The sequence below is a fragment of the Megalobrama amblycephala genome, linkage group LG6, assembly GCF_018812025.1.
Source record: "Megalobrama amblycephala isolate DHTTF-2021 linkage group LG6, ASM1881202v1, whole genome shotgun sequence".
Classification (NCBI taxonomy): domain Eukaryota; kingdom Metazoa; phylum Chordata; class Actinopteri; order Cypriniformes; family Xenocyprididae; genus Megalobrama; species Megalobrama amblycephala.
Genome location: NC_063049.1, coordinates 15,877,812 through 15,891,664, shown reverse-complemented (window position 1 = coordinate 15,891,664; position 13,853 = coordinate 15,877,812). Strand labels below are relative to the sequence as shown.

Genomic DNA, 13,853 nt, shown 5'->3' with positions numbered 1-13,853 from the left:
ATTGTCATAAAATATTTGGGTATTTGGGATTTTTTAAAAAACCTACTTTTGCGAACTAATCCTAGGTTTTTGGCCTGATCAGAACCAAACCAGTGCAGCAAGATTCTCTGGAGTCTGATTGTCAATAATTATCAAAAAAAAAAGAAAGAAAGAAAGAATGAGAGATATTGATTTGCGGTCTCTAAGGGCCGCCAAAACGTGGGCGATATGAACACGATATTGCGTAGCTTGTCAGTGATCTACGGTTCTGTCTATTAAATGCTGCTCCATTTGAAAGCAGGTGATGGCGATTTAGCGGTAATCAGGGAACCGGCTTTACTGACAAAATGCGCGTGACAATCGCATGCGATATATCGGTCAGCCCTAACTGGAACCAATGTTTTTTGTAGTTAAAAAGGTTAAAAATATTAGTAATTTTCTTAGTTTCACTTCAGAAGACATTGATTTGTTTACCAGGGATGTACGAATTACCATGTGGTTTTTCATGCGTCAACCGAGCGGCACCCATTCACTTGCATTATATGAATTCACAGAGATGGATTATTTTCCTAGAAATCTTTGTGTTTATCCGAAGAAAGAAAGTCATATACATCGGGGATGGCATGGGGGTGAGTAAATGATGAGAGAATTTTCATTTTTGGGTGAACGATTTCTTTAATATGGACAGTTTCTAAAAAGTGCATCTAGTACAACTTTGGGGAATATTTGGCTATAATTTACAAATAAGACAAGTTAAACATGAATTCCTGGATCCTTATAACTCCCAATAGTGGCGTGTCAATGATTCAGCCCATGTCATCAAAATATCACTATAGCCAGGCAACCAAGCTTGGCAACCCTGACATGAGGTATTTCTGCTCAGTTGTCCGAAGGTTCAGTTTCTCAGTAGAAGTAGTTCTGCTAAGAAAAAAAAAAAACAAATATTAGAGGGAACATTACAGACCACCCAACCCAGCCCTACGAGACCCTTTGCACCTGCTCGAGTGATTCACGTTAGCACATGATGATGATATCACATGTAATCTCATTATGGGTAGATTATTTTTGCAGTTAATTTTGTTCTGGTCCTGCCATAGACAATGTGTGAAAACAAATAGGGCAAGTATAGACACCTGGAGTGCCGTCTTCTCATTCACTTTTATTGTAATCAGGATAGATGAGTCATATCATCCTTGTCTAACACACATGTTCTTAGTTTAAAAACATCTAAAATGTATTAGCCTTCTAGCAGTTACTCATCCATATCTGTAGTGAGTGATTATAAAGGAATGTTATAGGTTTAATATAAGCTAGGCGCTATTTCTGTCTCCATGCTGGCTGTATTATTGTGATGAACTTTCAATAGAATTCTATGGGTCAAGGCAATGCACTGTTCACTTTGTTCGTTTCCCACAGCAGTGTTGTGGCCTCAGAGAGCTCTTGTGACTAATTTGATCCAGGACTGGATCTACTTACTACTGCTTGGAATTCTGCCTTAGAAACACAATATTACACAATCAAGTGGGTGAGGACATTGAAATTATCATGGAATGCTGAGAAATTCTCATCCTCTTCTGGGTTGGAATGTGTTTCGAAAACTTGTGGGAAAAAATCCACTAAAGAAATTCTTGAAATTTTCTTTTCTCATTCTCATTTTGTGTTCCAGTAAAGAGTTTTGGAACAAATAAGGGTGAATAAATGATGACAGGAATTTTTTTTTTTTTTTTTTTTTTTTTTTTTTTTATTCCTTTAGATATCTGGTAATTTCTGACACTTTCAGTGGAATTTTTGTTCTGAGACCTTCCTGAACCTGCATTCCTACAGTAGTTTGTAGTGATGACAAATGCCTGAGCTTCCTGCCTTTACTCTCCAGAGTGCTTCCTGTTTCCCGAGTCAACCTCTCTGAGTAGAGCTACTGTTGTAGCTGATTCAAAACCACATGACCTCATGCGATGCACATTGCTCACCTCTGCAATGCTACATTTACTTGAACAAAAATACAGTAAAAACAGTAATATTATGAAACATTATCACAATTTCAAAAACTATTTTCTGTTTTAAAATATTTTAAAATGTATTCCTGTGATGGCAAAGCTGAATTTACAGCATCATTACTCCTTCAGTCTTCAGTGTCACATGATCCTTCAGAAATCATTCTTATATGCTGATTTGGTTCTCAAGAAACATTTATCATTATTATCAAATGAATTTCAGGAACAAGAACAGCATTTATTTTAAATATAATGTAACTACAGTGGTTCAACCTTAAAGGTCCCGTTCTTCGTGATCCCATGTTTCAAACTTTAGTTAGTGTGTAATGTTGTTGTTAGAGTATAAATAAAATCTGTAAAATTTTAAAGCTCAAAGTTCAATGCCAAGCGAGATATTTTATTTAACAGAAGTCGCCTACATCGAACGGCCAGTTTGGACTACATCCCTCTACTTCCTTCTTTAATGACGTCACTAAAACAGTTTTTTGACTAACCTCCGCCCACAGGAATACACAAGAGTTGCGTTTGTAGAGTGTGTTTGTCGCCATGTCGTCGAAACGCTGTTATTTTCATCCCGCAGTCCAATCACCGGGTCTGATTCCGGCTCAAATTGATAGGGTAAAATTAAAGACATGTTTACAATAACACTGAGCGCATACATCTCCACGTTATGGTAAGAGGCGTGACCTTTCCGGGCAAGATGCGCTAAACTGCTGTCGAATCACAACACAGGAACCGCTGGCACAATCAGAACTCGTTACGTATTTCTGAAGGAGGGACTTCATAGAACAAGGAAGTCATCAGCCCGTTTTTATGACAGTGGAAACAGCGGTATACAGATAAGTAAATTATGTGAAAAATACTGTGTTTTTTTACACGCGAAACATGAACACATGTTATATTGCACACTATAAACACAATCAAAGCTTCAAAAAAACACGAAAAACGGGACCTTTAATGTTATGAAGATAATGACTTTATTCAATAAGATTTAGTGAGGGGCGATTTCACTGCTTCATGAAGCTTCAAAGCTTTACGAATCTTTTGTTTCGAATCAGTGGTTTGGAGTGAATATTAAACTGCCAAAGTCACGTGATTCAGTAAACGAGGCTTTGTTACGTCATAAGTGTTTTGAAACGTTTAGAAATTTCAATGGTTCATATGACTTTGGCAGTTTGATACACACTCTGAACAACTGATTCGAAACAAAAGATTTGTAAAGCTTCAAAGCTTCATGAAGCAGTGTTTTGAAATCGCCCATCACTAGATATTGTTGAATAAAGTCGTTATTTTGTTTGTTTTTTTGGTGCACAAAAAGTATTCTTGTCACTTCATAACATTAAGGTTGAACCACTGTAATCACATGAACTGTTTTAAATATAACTTTAGTGGCTTTCTGGGCATTTAAAAGTGTTAATTATTTTGCTGGCAATGCAGGCCTCACTGAGCCATCGGATTTTATTAAAAATATCTTATTTTGTGTTACGAAGACGGATGAAAGTCTTACGGGTGTAGAACGACATGAGGGTGAGTCATTAATGACAGAATTTTCCTTTTTGGGTGAATTAACCCTTTAATGCAACCAGACTAAACAAAACTTAATTTCTTAAAAAATAAAAAATAAATAAATAAAAAAATAAAAAAACTTACTGACAGCAAACTAACTAAAGGTAGTACAATATATGTATGTTTTTTCTCCATTGTCTGCTATTTGACATTACTCTTACAACCAACAACATCATCTATCTCCAGACCATTTTAAACATCTGCTCTAAATTCACTGTAGTGAGCCTATGAAGTCCAGTTTCATATTTCATACTATGAAGAGCAGACCAGAAGAAAGGCCCAGGGCATTATGAGGGATGGCTCACATGTTCTTCACCACCGGGTCCAGCTGTTTCCTCTCTTGCGTTGACCACATGTACCACAATGCTGTACTAACTACAGTGCATCATTCATAACAGAGGCTATAACAATCAAAGATGAAAGCTCTGAGCTGTTTGAAGAGTTTGGGACATGACATCATATTACCTATGTACTTCCCCTATCAAATCTTGTTTTCAGATAAATACCATGAAATTTCATTTTTTATACCTAGAAGTTAAAAAAAAAATGCTGATAAGTTATACAAACAAAAGATCAGTACAGTTTATATTAGTACTTAAAGGTGCTACAGAGGACCTTTTCATCGACTGAGAAACCAAAGACTGTTAGTGAGTTTTTGAAATGAGCGCATGCGTAAGAACAACCCCCCTCCATCACAGCTCATTTCGAGGGAACGCCTCCCAAAACTCGTGCACGAGTATTGGAACACGAGTGTTTACCACCGGCATTCGCTGTGTCGTGTTAGTGGATTCATTATGTCGGACTCACCGCAGGTAACTCAGTTGTTACTCCTGTCTCCTGACAAAAACATTGCATGCAGCGCCTGTGGAGTGTGGAAAGTTACTGGCGCGCGCAGCTGCGCTCGTCTCGCACAAGGAACGTCATGGCAGTGATTGACAAGCCAGAGGGCCAATCGTTTATGCGATGATCGCGTAAACGATTGGCTGATGTTTTTAAGGCCCTACCTCGTGCACAGATGATGTAGATTAATATTATTCCTTTCAGTGCACCTAATAAATAGTCTTTTATCAATTAGTAAAGACAGTTTCAAGTAATATTGCAAAAATGTATAAAACAAAACATCCTCTGTAGCACCTTTAAATATTCTGCCCTCATGCAGTGAATGAACACCAGAAAATATAGTTTCTGATAGCTCAAGGTTCAAGGATTCAACTATGCATTCAAACATACAGTATATTTTTTCTATAAGCCAGTATTATCCCTCTATGCATCTTGCTTATTTGCAGACACAAACATTAACTTAAAAGACTGCCTCTTAATTTACTGCTATCCCGCCTCTTTATCTCTTCTGCGCCTCCTGTTTTTTCCTGCAGATTGTTGGGTGATGAGGTAATGGAGGAGGTGAGGAGACCCTTAACCCTTCAAATGTGGCATCACTGTTACACTCAGTGAAGACATGGGGGGTTTGCATGGGAAGATGGGAAACATGGAAAGTTCAAGAAGGATTGAATTTTGTTAAGCCCAACAGAGTCAGCAGATTAAATAACAGAATTTAAACTAATTTATCTTGGAGAGACATGCAGTGAAATGAAAGGAATGACAAAACAAAAGACAGGAGATTTATGCGGAGAGGAAGTGATGGTGTGAGGCAGAAGCAGAGGGTGAGAGAAACAGGAAATGACCTATAGGTTTTACGTCTCCACTCTGAACTGGAGAACCCTGGGAGAGTTTCGCTCTCACCTGGCACACCCAGAGGCTGTCAGTGACTAATGGCTAATCGCTCATTTCCTCCGCACACAAATGTACACTTAGGGGCATGTCTGTTTGTGTTTTTCTAAATACATTAAGGGCCATTCAGCTGCACTCTCCTCTTCCCTATTTCTGACTCTTGTCTTCCATCTTTACACATCGTTGAACTTTAAAGGAATCTCTCACCAAAAATAAAAAAATATTTACTGTCAAATTTATTTACTCTCCCTCCTGACACTTCAAACTGAATTTATTTATTCTGTGCAACACAAACTGAAATTTTGAAGAATAATCTGTTTGCCTTTTACATATAATGGAAGTGAATGGAGACTTGAGCTGTCACTGTGCACTGTAAAGTCTTCTGAAGCCATATAATAGTTGAAGTTGTGTGAAGATAGACAGTCATTATTCACTGAAAATTGTGACAAAATTCACTTAAATGTGGTACATTTAGTTGTGCCATGCCAGGTTGGATGTCAAAACCGAGTTAAATTTGGTACACAGTGGTGTCGTAAGGTTTAAGTAGATTTGGATTATAGTGCACATAGACCATGATGATTCTATGGCACCTTTTTGACATTTTGTCCCCAAAAAGTCCCCATTCACTTTCATTATATGGAAATGACTGGCCAGGATATTCTTTTATATTTTGTCATCATGAAAAACAAAAAGCAAACAAACAAACAAAAAACATGGTAAATATCAAAAAGAACAAAAAGTTTGGAATTAAGAATGACACAAGGGCGAATATGTTTATTTGAAAGCTGGTTAAAATTCAGCAAACTCAATGATTCACCCAAAAATGAAGATTTTTCCATCATTTACTCACTAAACAGTAATTATTCACATCAACTCATATTTTTCATTTGTTGTCAGATCTGAGTTGGGCCGCTCACTCCTCATTAGCATCTGCATTGGTAGGATGGGACAGGACAGAAATGAGTACTGAGTAACGTGATCAGCAGGGCTGAAGGACTTTTGATCTTAAAGCAATGCCAGATGATGGTGAACAAATTAAAAAAAAAAAAAGTTTTACATGCCCTAAATCTACCTTTGTAGAGTTAATCAGAGACATTGGCTTCATCTGACTGCGTTTATGCAGGTGCATGGAAGGTTACGGCTACACACAAACACACGCTTGTACGCTTTTATGCTAATCTACGATTGATAGGACTTGGGCCAAGAACCTTTTCATCTGAGTGCATTTGCTGTATAGTGTGCCAGGAATTCATCGCAGATGTAAGTACTGCAGATTGCCAGTGCACATGCTTGTCTATCATCGTTACTGGCTCATTTCACCAAATGTACAGCTTATAAAGAGTGTTGCCAGTTCCATTACTGCCAAGGCCTCATGACATATACATTACCATTTGAAAGTTTGAGGTTGGTAAGATTTTTTTTTATTGTTTTTGAAAGAAACCTCATATGCTTACCAAGGCTTTGGTAAAAAATACGGTAAAACAAATTTAATGTTGAGAAATACACATTTAAAATAACTTTTTTTTTCTATATGAATATATTTCCAGCTTCATTACACCAGTCTTCAGTTTCACATGAACCTTCAGAAATTATTCATTATAATAAACATAATTATGTTGAAAACAGTTGTGCTGCCTAATATTTTTGTAGAATCCATGATATATATATATATATATTTTTTAGGGATTCTTTGATGAAAAGAAAGTTCAAAGGAACACAATGTATTTGAAATAGATGTTTCGTAACATTTTGTCTTTACTGTAACTTGTGATCAATTTAATGCATCCTTGCTGCAAAAGTATAAATTTCTTAAAAAACAACTTAGTGATACCAAACTTTTGCGTGTTGCTGTAAGAATAAAGAAATAAAGATACAAGTTTTAGAAATACTGTGTTTAAAAAAATTCATTTTCTGTCATAAGGGAGAAAAATGCATCCCAAACCCTTTGAAGTAAAAGTTCTAGAACCTTAAAGGGTTCTGTCAGACGCTTCATATAAAGAACCATTTAGGGGTTCCCATCATGGGATCATTTTATGGATTTAGTTTTTGTATTCATTTACTCAACTCAACTCAACTAAATTTTTATTTGTAAAGCACTTACAAAACCATAAAAATGGGCCAAATTGCTGTCCATAAATAGTGAATAATTTATAAAATTAATACAAGCATAAAAAGAGCACCAAGAAAAACATGCAATCAATTACTCACAGTTGGCCTAATCAAACTACAAAAGCTTGATGAAATAAAAAAGTCTTCAAGTAAATTTAAATTTAAATATAAATAAATTTTATGGAATAAACAGCTCTGTAAAGTTTTAAGCAATTGTTTAAGAGAGTTCTCCTGATATAGATCCTTTTTAGCTTAAAGTGTTCTTTAAAATTGAGTCAACAACTCATATAGGGTTCTATATAGAACACCATTGAAACTTCTTTCTTTTTTTTTCTTTTTTTTTAATCTTTTTTCTAAGAGTGCATTGAATAATTACACACAAGCCTAAGAGAGACCACTAGTGAAAGCACTTTGTTTTTGTTTTTGTATTTTTTATATTACTATATTTTTGTAAGTCTTCTGGTTTTCCTGGGCACAGCAGGTTGGATTTCCCCTGTTTAGCAGAACAGAAAATGGGTCAAGTAATCAGGAAGACACATAGTAGGGGACAGGGCGTTTGATGGCCAGCAGGGAATTGACCTGGTTGCTGATGACGGCCCAGGAAATAACAAATCTCATGTATTTGATCTTTTATACCTTAAAGGCTTTGCATGTGGGCACAAACACAAAGCTTTTTCTGAAGAAGAAGAAAAAAATACAGCTAGGCTGTGGCCATGGAGTAATGTTATCTTAGTAAACTTTGTTATATTTTCAATGACTGTGACTTGCAGATAGACTAAGTCCAGATTCCTTAATGCTTTATTTTGCTAAAAACTATCAACAGATAATGTGTCCGCACAAAGCATATCAAAGACACGTAGGGGTGAAAACCTGCGCTGGAAGGCATCACGCGGGATGTTTATATTTACTTTAAAAAACAACAGCGAATATATGATTTCCTGGGTCATTGCTAGTTTGTTGCTATATATTTGCAAAGGGTTTTAGGGTGATTGTTAGGATGTTGCTACCGTGCCATGGAGAGTAGGACATTATGTATTTTGGGGATGTATATAATATATTTGGCAGAAAAGTGTGAGTAAACGTGGCTCTTGAGAAAGAAGGGATTTGCTAGATAATAAAACTGCTAAATATTAAGCTACTTAAATCTCTATGGGCTATATCTCTGTAAGGACTTGTAGTGCATTGTTTGGAGAATGCTCCTCTCAGTTACTTTACTCTCTAGCCAGAATCTCACTGCAAGGCAGTAAGAATAGCATGACTATGCTGGTCCACCATCTAGACCAGCTCTAACCAGCATAATCTAGCCTGGACAGACATGGAATTTGTGCTGTTTATGCTGGATATTTCAGCAGGGAAATCATGATGAAGAACATGATCATTAGTTTTGAAACAAACTTGTGTAGTTCATTCAACTTGAGTCATTAAAATGGCTATCATTAAAACAATTACTTGTTTATTATTTCAAATTCTACAGCCTGTGAATCATGTCCAATTACATTTTACATTTCAGGTCAAACAAACATTTTAGCCTGTATAAACATGACCCATTTGTTACATTTATTGTTTCATTTAATGTCAGTCTTTTCATTTTAGGCTGAGTAGACATTCAACAAAATCTATTTTAGTTGGTCTATCAGTCAAGTTCTTTTTCCATGGCATTAAAACATTCCTCATGCCCCATTTCCATGGTAATAAGTTGCAGAGTTAAGAAATGTTTTTAAAATGCTCCCTTGAGTTTTTTTTAAAAATGAATTGTTTGTCATATATTATGTCTAATTTCCTGAGAGATGTCTTATGTTTCTAGAACCACTTGTTGTTTTTTCCATCTTGGGAAATATCAACTACATTAACAAAGTGCCCCCAACCCCAACCTCTCTACTGCTGTTACTATGGCAGATAAATTTAGGTTCATAAATACCAATTCAGTTCTCACAGTTGTCACACTTCATATTCAGCCAAGTCAGTATTTTCTTGACCAGTTATAACTTCATAAAAGCCCAGTGCCAACATCTGAAGTTGCTGTCCCTGACACATCAGCACCCTTAAAGATATTTCACCCAAAAATGAAAATTTTATGTTTATCTGCTTACTCCCAGCGCATCCAAGATGTAGGTGACTTTGTTTCTTCAGTAGAACACAAATGATGATTTTTAACTCCAACCGCTGCCGTCTGTCAGTCAAATAATGTGAGTGGATGGGAACTTCTACTATAAGAGTAAATAAAACATGCATAGACAAGTCCAAATTAAACCCTGCGGCTCGTGACGACACATTGATGTCCTAAGACACGAAACGATCGGTTTATGCGACAAACCGAACAGTATTTATATAATTTTTTACCTCTAAAACACCACTATGTCCAACTGTGTTCAACATTCGCTTAGTGAGGTCTGATCGTGCTCTGACAGCGGCAGTGATGTCTCGCGCATATACTTCAATGAGTGCTAGACATCACTGCCGTTGTCAGAGTGCAATCAGACCTCACTAACCGAATGCTGAACGCAGTTGGACATAGTGGTTTTCATTGAGAAACCGTTTTCATTTCACAACATTGAGAAAAAATTGTTTTTTATAAAGCTTAAGAAAAGCAGTACAATGTAGTACAAAGGTGTTTACCAGCCATAGCAAACTTTTCCGGAAAGTTAGCTTTGGCAAGCTATTTCGAACTCCCAAAATGAACTTCTTTTTGGCCTGATTTTGTCTGAAATTACGCCACATCAATTCATTCTACAAATCCCTGCAAGAGAAAGGGGATACACTGATATATCATATAAAATGAATAGTGCAATATTCCATAAAACAGGAATTGTCATTTTTGATTTCATGGTGACTTTAACACACAGACAGAATCACTGGCACACAACTAATAAGAAAACATTTATATTTACTTGAAACATTTTCTGAGAAAAAGTGTCTGCAATTTCACTTACCACTTTAAAGGACAAACAGTATCTACTGCAAAAAAAACATAGCTTCATACTTGCTCTGCTTAAACAGTAGCCAGGCCTTATCAATGAGGTCAGGTGTCATAGTACTTGACCTCCAGAGTCACAGAACACCTCACGAACATGGCATATCTTTGTTTGACTGATGAGGACCTTAAGATCTCTATGTTGTGGCCTGCCCTCTTCAAACCTAAAACTATAAGTTTTTCTTGGCTGTAATCTGGCACCTTTTTTGTTTTTAGTTAATCGCTTTTGAACCTCTTCTCATTATCTGTCAAAATAGGCATGATTTATGGGAGGACAGGTGGGCGGCAGGTCTTGGAAACTTTTTGTCGAGACTGTTTTTTTTTTTTTCCCCAAGACTTTTTGAAAGCTCTTCAATTCCTCCATTAAAGGGACAGTTCACCCAAAATGAAAATTCTGTCATTATTTACTCACCCTCAAGTTGTTCCAAACCTGTATACATTTCTTTGTTCTGCTGAACACAAAGGAAGATATTTGGCAGAATGTCAGTAACCAAACAGATCTTGCCCCCGATTTACTACCATAGTATTTATTTTTCCTACTATGGTAGTAAATGGGTAAGTTCAGGCACTTCTCAACCTTTATGCTATTGAGTCGTTGATGTTGTTGAATGGCGCTTAAATTATGTCGCTGTAGACCAGCTTATGTCACTTCAAAGTTCCTACTGGCTTTGCGCATGCAACCAAGAAAATGGATCTAGTGGCACATTACATTCGCGGGGGACCGCCCTGGTGGCTAGTTCCTATAATAGGGGTCAGCAATTAAAGGGATAGTTCACCCAAAAATGAAAATTTGATGTTTATCTGCTTACCCCCAGAGCATCCAAGATGTAGGTGTCTTTGTTTCTTCAGTAGAACACAAATGATGATTTTTAACTGCAACCGTTGCCGTCTGTCAGTGGTATAATGCAAGTCAGCGGGAACTTGGACTATAAGAGTAAATAAATCACGACAGACAAATCCAAATTAAACCCTGCGGCTCGTGACGACACATTGATGTCCTAAGACACGAAACGATCGGTTTGTACGAGAAACCGAACAGTATTTATATCATTTTTTACCTCTAATACACCACTATGTCCAACTGCATTCATCACTCGATTCGTGAGGTCTGATCGCGCTCTGACAGCGGCAGTGATGTCTCGTGCATATACTTCAATGAGTGCTAGACATTACTTCCGTTGTCAGAGCGCGATCAGACCTCACGAATCGAGTGATGAATGCAGTTGGACATAGTGGTGTATTAGAGGTAAAAAATGATATAAATACTGTTCGGTTTCTCGTACAAACCGATCGTTTCGTGTCTTAGGACATCAATGTGTCGTCACGAGCCGCAGGGTTTAATTTGGATTTGTCTGTCGTGATTTATTTACTCTTATAGTCCAAGTTCCCGCTGACTTGCATTATACCACTGACAGACGGCAACGGTTGCAGTTAAAAATCATCATTTGTGTTCTACTGAAGAAACAAAGACACCTACATCTTGGATGCTCTGGGGGTAAGCAGATAAACATCAAATTTTCATTTTTGGGTGAACTATCCCTTTAAGTTTGACATCAGACCAAAAAAATGTTTTGCCACTAGATGGTGGGCCATGAACATAGTCAAATGATGAATGAAATTAATTGATAAAAAATGCAACTAGAATTGCCTGTGACAAACAGTTAGTGTCTTTTGTAACTGGTAGTGTGTTGTAACTCTGTGTTAAATCCTGTAGGACAGTCAATTAAAAAAAGCCACATTTGTGTGGCGGTGTCCGTGTTTTACACTCGATAAATGAATAAAGCAGAGTAGTGACACGTAAGACCTGGCAAGTATCTTCATTCACCAACTTGCAACACAGACCGCCTTGCTAAAACCCACATATGTGGGAGATGCGGAATGGATAAAAAACAAAAGAGGAATAATTAATGTGTATCATTTTAATTTGCTTTTTACAAAATGGAGCCTAACTTAACCTATTGTAATAATTATTTGACACAGCCTACTTTTACGCTCAGAATTATTCCTTGGCATCCTCACGTACTAAACTGCATTTTTTTAAATTGTTTGCATGCTGGAGGTACGCTATTACGTCGTGTGCAGAGTGATGTTAACATTTAAGCTAGCTGATGAGAGAAAATAGCTCTATCGAAGAGTCCAAAGAGGAAAGTTGACAGTGAAAATAGGGCATACAAAGAATAATAGAAAGATAACTATGCATTCTTACCTAGTTTTGTAAATGCAAAGCCAGTGTGTCTTATCTGCAACAAAGTTATCGCTGTTTGCAAAGAATATAACACCGTGTCTACATCAGACGCGAGCGGCGCAACACGACGCGTCAAAAGATAATAGAACCCATAATAATCATTGATATTGTCTAAACTGGATGTGGCGCGATGCAACACAACAAATCCCAGACAGTAAACGGATTCCCTGTTCTATTTCTGACATAGTCCAAGTGCTTTGCAACGGTTGGTTTGTCGAGTTCTGTGTTGACAGCTTTTAGCTGTTGTGGCGCGGCACGAAAAAAAGTCACGTCTGGTGTAAACGCGGTGATAATATTAGACGGCACCACAAGACGAAGATCTGTTTCAGAACCAGCCGCTATCAAAATAATCTGGCCGCAGGCACGGGCCAGATATTATTGCTGGTGGGCCAGTTTTGGCCCACGGGCCGCCTATTGCCGACCACTGTCCTATAACTAAAGCCCCTATAGAACCTTAATTTTTAAGAGTGAATACAGAGCTTTAGCGAAGGGTGGATAAATGACTTTGTGTTCACTGTAGACTATCTTAGACCTCCATACTTACCATGCAAAGCTCAATCAGTGGCTTCATCAAGTCTCTTTCTCAAATAATCAGCACACTACCCAGATGCCACTACTAATCTGGAATGTTGTTTGATGCTCTGTTGATGTGGATGTGCTTTGTGTGAATGACATCCAGTACATAGTATTGTCTTTGATCAGACAGAGTGCATCCTTGATGTTCTCCTCCTTCACTCTTAACAGGGTCTCAGATCAGTTGGCTGACTGTGGATTAGGGTCAGGGGGTTTAAGTGTGCATGAGACAGCAGGGCGTCTGTGTATCAGTCTTTCCCATCAGAGTAGAACACGATTTGTTCACTGGATTTAAGCTCTTACCCACACAAATCTCTAGATATGAACACAAATACAATCTTGTTTCATTGTCCTTTTTTCATTAAAACTGCACTGAAAAAAAATATAATTTGATCAACATTAATTGCATTTGCAGTGTACTTTTAAATTTGAAGTAGACAAATCTGCAGATAAGAGGGATGACTACAAATCACACATCTAATATCACAGTTCTATTAAAGTACAGCATGTACAAAGTATTTAATATTAGTATTATTATTTATTTGTTTGTAATATGGTTATAAGTACATCAGGCAAAGGTTTTATGAAGTACAGTTTGACTAAAGTATGTTTCAGCTCCTATATGAATTCAGATCAAGTTAGGGAACAACAAATATATTAAACTATAAACAGCATGTGGTGTTGAGAGCAC

The 13,853-nt window shown here is 37.2% G+C and overlaps 1 protein-coding gene across 1 annotated transcript in view; it reads left to right on the top strand.

Annotated features, from left to right (window-relative positions):
- The window catches only part of col4a2 (collagen, type IV, alpha 2), a 123,060-nt gene that overhangs the window by 71,043 nt on the left and 38,164 nt on the right, over nt 1-13,853 (top strand). The gene's annotated exons all lie outside the window — the stretch shown is intronic.